This window comes from Scophthalmus maximus, chromosome 3 (genome assembly GCF_022379125.1).
Source record: "Scophthalmus maximus strain ysfricsl-2021 chromosome 3, ASM2237912v1, whole genome shotgun sequence".
NCBI lineage: Eukaryota > Metazoa > Chordata > Actinopteri > Pleuronectiformes > Scophthalmidae > Scophthalmus > Scophthalmus maximus.
The window spans coordinates 21444612-21450611 of NC_061517.1; positions in this window are offsets into that span (position 1 = coordinate 21444612).

Here is a 6000-nt window from a genome sequence, read left to right on the forward strand (position 1 = left end):
AATGAAGACAGGACCAGTTCCTTGTTAGATGCCAACAAGTCCTCTGACATAGTTTGCCACCAAATCGGCCATTTCCTTAATTATCGCCAGATCAGCAGCTTTTGCTCACAAGAGATGTTGCTCGTCAGTGAAAGTGGATTAAAAACTGATCCATTTGAATTCATTAAAACCAGTAGTATTTCTATATGGAAGAGAAAAAGTTTACTATCTCATCTAAATTTCAAATTTACACTCGGACTGCTGTGGATCATTTATAAGTAATATACACACATGTTATTTTGACCTACCATTATGAATTCTAGGTTATATACCGTGACTGTAAAACATGGAGAGAAATGTGTAATATATGATGAAGGTAGTAAAAAAAAAACACATTGGTTTGAATAAATGATTATTATTATGAGTCCAGAAAACAGACTCCACATGTGAGTCAGTTGTCAAACCTTCTTTAATCGCCTTAACTCCTCCTTCCTCCAGCAGACTGTAACAGCAAGGTACAATGAGGACAACGTCATAGTGGGTCTGAACAAATTCCAGTGAGAACATTTAACAATAAGCATATTTCAGACACTGAGACACTACAGTCTTCATGACTGGACAGTCTGACATTAATTGTTATGTGTTTGGCTTACTTGCCAGAGAAAGAAGGGTTTGGTTCAAGAGAATTTGGGAACCAAAAATCTTTTTGGAATGTTTATTTAAAAACTTTCATATAAGAAAACTTATTAAAATGTTGTTTCAGTGTCTCAGTTGATCTATGAAACTTTCAGTGAGTGTTTTTTTAATTTATTTTCTTTTCTTAATTTGCCATTTCTTAATTTAAATTAAAGGGGCATCATTTTCTTAATCCTGAGACACTTTAAGGGAGAGCTGCTCACATTCTGATGGCAGGATCAGCACAGAGTTACTTAGTGCAAACTGAATATCTTTGCATTTTGAACTGCAAAGAATGAAGGAAACAAAAAGAGGAGTGGATCTATCTTTAGTCTTATTTGTGTTGAAAAATAACTACTTTTTGTTGTTAAATATAATGCAGCAGCTTTGCATTTTCGCAGGCTGAGCAGTAGGTGGCAGCATAACCAAAGGATTTTTTTTTACACTTCAGGCGATCAAGATTCCTTTATTGTTTTTTCATCTTTTATTATATCCCTTCTTTCTTTTACACACTTGTGCACAATGAGGATTGAATAATAGCAGTAATGATGTCAATAGTCATTATCCTATTTTTTCTAAATGTAAAAGCCCAACCTGTACTGGAGCACCAAATGTTTCTGTCTATGTTCATCAAGACAAAAGTATTTCACTGAATTTCCTTTTTCTCCTGTCTCTACGAATTACTGAAGATGTATCATGCAATGGCGGGCTCCCACAGATTGTGACAATAAGTTGGTTCTCCATCTCTTTAAATTTTCATAATCTCAACACTGATGAGCTTTCGCATCGAAGCGTCACACATTTTTTGCTCACGTTGAATTCTTTTCTGTCACCTGTCACTTAACGTTCATACCTTGCAGCCAATCAGAGATCAGACCCGAGTACAAATAAAGAGTAACATCTTATCCACTTCGTCCATTACAATCACGGAACTTATCCGTTACATAATATCCGATCCAGTACAACCCAGCCGCGCGATTTCTGTTGTTTTGTACACCTCCTGTTTTTCGTTCCGCGATTTCAAACTCTTGACATGAAAGTGTGACACATTCCAGTGAGCATCCCAGGTCATCACACAGAGATGAGGGTCATTGTCAGAGAGGCCCGTCAGCACCCGAGAATCTCCCACAGGAAACACTCCAGCATGCACTTCTTCTTGTTTTTTTTCTTTTTCTTTTACTGCCAGAGCAGCTAAAGAAAAGCACCTCTGTATTTTGTGGCCTGATGCCGTTATCCCAGGGAGAGGGTGAATGTAAGGTTAAAGATGTGAACATTGGCGATGAGCTCAGTTTACAAAGTTGGATCACCTCGATCAATCCAACGCCCGTGTTCAGTGTTGCATGATTATTATCTGAAGTTCAAATCTGCCTTCTCCTTTACTTTGGGCTGATGGGTCCATTCCTTCAATATTGTTTACAATATGATCGCGACCGTTTGCATGTGTAAATCATCTGCCAGTGTCATACTGAGGATTTATGCTCCTCATTTAACACTTTATTCGATGTGTGGTCGGGCGAGGCGGAGCAGTTCAGGAGAAATTGTGTAGAACTCCCTGAACTCGGCAACTCTCTGGTTTGTTTTTCCCTTCAAATCCCGCGACTCAGCTCTTAACCGCTCACAGTCCAGCTCGAGACCAAACGTTGGCGGTGTAATAAGCCGGTTACACAAGCGTTGGCCCAGTTAGCTGGTTGACCTGTCTCTCTTAAGTGTGAGTACAGGGAGTGTGTGTGGATTAGAGTGTGTGGATGTGGGTCATGTCAGGATGGAAGTGGGTCAGAGTCACCCTGCTCTTTTTCTCGTCTGCACCACAGTGGGGTGCAGACGAGGGGTTGGGGAGCAACGGCGTCAGCGGGATCTGGATATTTGCAAGTGTGTGTGTGTGTGTGTGTGTGTATGTGTGTGTGTGTGAAGTTGATCAATACACACCTTCTTGTAGGGAGACAGACAGACAGACTCTGCTTTATTGCTCCCACTTCCACTACATCCTAATAACAAGAATAGCTGGAAGTAAAATCACTGCTGTCAGTGGCTGGAACATGTCCCCCCCCCCAGCTCTCATTGTACCTTTGCCTCTTACATTCTCCGCTAAGACCACAACTCCCCATTTCCTGTTGCGGTATCCGTGTTGGGTTTCCTCTCAGAAAACGTCAATGAATGAAGCCAGCGGCTGATTAAAAATACCCCCTGTCCAGGAAAGTTTCAGATTTACCAGCATCGGACGCACAACTGCGCTAAAATGGTCTTATTGTTCCTGAGTAGAACAAACACCGCCTCCTACTCGTGCAGGTAACTTTATGCCAAAATGAAAACGGCTAAAATGTTTGGCAAAAAATGATTTTGTTTTTAGTGGCATAGCTCTAGGAATGGAAATTCATCGGTCCACCAACCTCATCCAAATATCTCAGCACTCATTGGACTGGTTGCCATGAAATTCTCTACACACATTCATGGTCCCCAGAGGCAGACTCTCACTGGCTTTGGTGAAACACATACTCTTCCATCAACATCACTATGGCATTTTTTATTTATTTATGAATTACTATGAAATTGTGCACAGACATTCATGTTCCCCAGGGGATGTATCTGACTTTGATGATCCCCTGAGTTTGCCACTGGTGCCACCATCGGGTCAAAGTTTTTTTCCTTACTCGGTGAAAGATCTCGACATCTACTGGATAGAAGACAGTATTGACAGTGAATTCTCTAGACATTCCTCGCGGGGTTAAGTTTCTCTCTACGCCTGCAGTGACTGCAAAGTAAAAAATGACAGTGATGGTTCATGGAGTTTTAGGGAAGGACAAAAATATATATATTCTTTTAAATATGTCAATGTCCGTGTTACCCGCTGCATCGTTCACTTTTCTGGTTTCGCGTCTGAACCGCTCATGTGAGGATTAAGAGTATGGTTCGCATGCACTTTGTCCGTGTAATCTACCTGACAGATTACACTGTTGTGTTCACGTGTGCAGTGATTTGACCTCAGACTAAGTGTTTTAGACTTACAGTTCCCCCTGATTATCACTGTCTGGGCGTACTGCGGTGCCTACTAACAATGTCTTACAGCGGGCGTGCATGTATTCATATTCGTACTGCAATATCATCACTCGGCCTGTTTGCAGGGTTTGTAGTTTATGAGCACCATTTGTTCTGTCAACAGCGTGTGATGATAATATCCTGTCTGCTGTTGAGAAAGGAACCAGAAACAGTCAGTACAGTGACAGACAATTTCAACACATTGGAACTCCCAGGACTCCAATGTACATTCCCGCTGCACCGCGCACGCTCACACACACACACACACACACACACACACTCACACACACACCCACACAGACACACTCACACACACACACACACACACACACACACACACAGGCCTAAAGACTCAAGGTCAGTTCCTGTTTTTGTACTTTTTCCAGTTCTTCATTACTACAAAATGCAGAGCGTATAATCCCGTTTCCTCCGCTATTAATGACTGATTAACCAACCACCTCGATGGAAAACTCAGGGACCACAGTCAGGGGCGCTTTGTAAAACGAATGGTCATGCGCTACTGACAGGCTCCTTACTCAGCAGTTACCCACTGCCTGGCTGGAGCCGCAGAGCGTGCACGCTCTGACGGCGTGCGGATGGGAAATTCATTAAACATTTCATTCACCGCTGGAAAATGGCCTGTTTAAAAACAGGAACTTAACAAAAACGTTTTTTTCTTTTTTTAAATGTACTTACTCAAATAGCTGTATCACCTTGAAAGCGCAGTAAAGAGTGAGAACATTGTGATCAGAATGAGTCCGTGAATAGAATAATCAACAGGACTGTAAATGCGTTTCAAAGGTTAAGCTAACAATGAAAACGCATATTTAATATATGTTTCTACTTATTCAATTCCACGTTGTTCAGGTGTCAGGTGTCAGAGGTGTCATCAAGCCCTAATGAAATAAAATAAAAAATGACACTGTTGTCCTTAGAGGACAAAAACGTGTGCAACTTTCATAACAAGTGGATTTTTAAAAAAAATAAAAACACAAAAAAAATTGCCCCATCTAGTGGAAAGTAGTAAAAAGTTCAATTTTTTAGGTCAATACTTCTGAATGAAAGTCCAGGCTGAGTGCTCTTTTCAAACAGTCTAAGCACATGACAAGTGCATTTGTGGCATTTCCGAAATCCATGTTTGCTAGTTCAGAAAAAAAAGGGTCTGGATGCTCCAGACAAACTTGTACCCATTCATAATTTTGGGGGCATAAAACGCAATGACCCAATCTGCCATTTCCCATTCTCTTTAAGAGCCGGGCCCACTTGCAGCTTGGCGAATTGCTAACATAAGGTTGGATGTTCAGGATAGAGAAACAGAACACTTCTCTGTTTTCACACAAGCACATCATCTGTGTGTGTAAGAAGTGAGCTCTTGTGCGTTGTGTACCCGCCTCTATAGAAAATAAAATATATTTTGTGCATCAAAATGACAGTGAGATACCGTGTCACTGCCTTTTCAGACCAGGTATTTGTTGGCGAAAAGTGATGAGACATCGCTTTCTAATCTGACAATGGGTTCTGACCACACCTCATTTGAAGACCAACCAAGCCATGGGTGCTCAGATGGGCGCACGTATGGTCATGTTAATCTAACACAGGCTGTGATATATTGTCTGGAATAGAACTGAAAACATAAACCTGTCTTGTGCCACTGGTGTTTTTCGAGTTCAGTGAAATATGTGCGCCGCAAACTCACTGCTTCAGCACGTTTATATAACAATAGAAAAAGAAAAAGAAGAAAATGACGCATCCCTGTATTTCTTCTCGTACCTAAATAGGTAACAGTCCCAAAATCACCATATGCAACGGGCTCATCTTCACCTGCACATTAGCGAATGGATCCGACTTTCTTTTTCTTTTTTTCAGAATTGGGTCATGTTAAGATGTTAGTTATTAAATAGTGAAGATCACGTTGATGTGGTCGTTGGTGCTCGGTAACTCTTGAACACCTCGCTCTTTTGTTTGGCCTGTCTTACACAGAGACCAATGCTCCTCTCATTATGAGCCAAGTAGAACAAGTAGTACGCTGTCTGTCAAGGTCGTCTTCGTTTATTGATCGCTGAGTTTCCTTTGGTTCATTTTCACATTTTTCAGAAACCTTGATTTAGCAATTGTTCTGTCAACACACACTCGGAACTCTGTTGTTTTTGTCCGGTGAAAGGAGCGCATTTGTTGGCTGAACATTGTATTCCCGCCTCTTTGTGTCTTCACCTGCACCACTTGGCCCAACACTGGCATTGTGACACACTGTCAACGAAACCAGTGTGCTGCACATGCATCGCTTTGACGCAACAGCTCAATAAAGAATCGCCA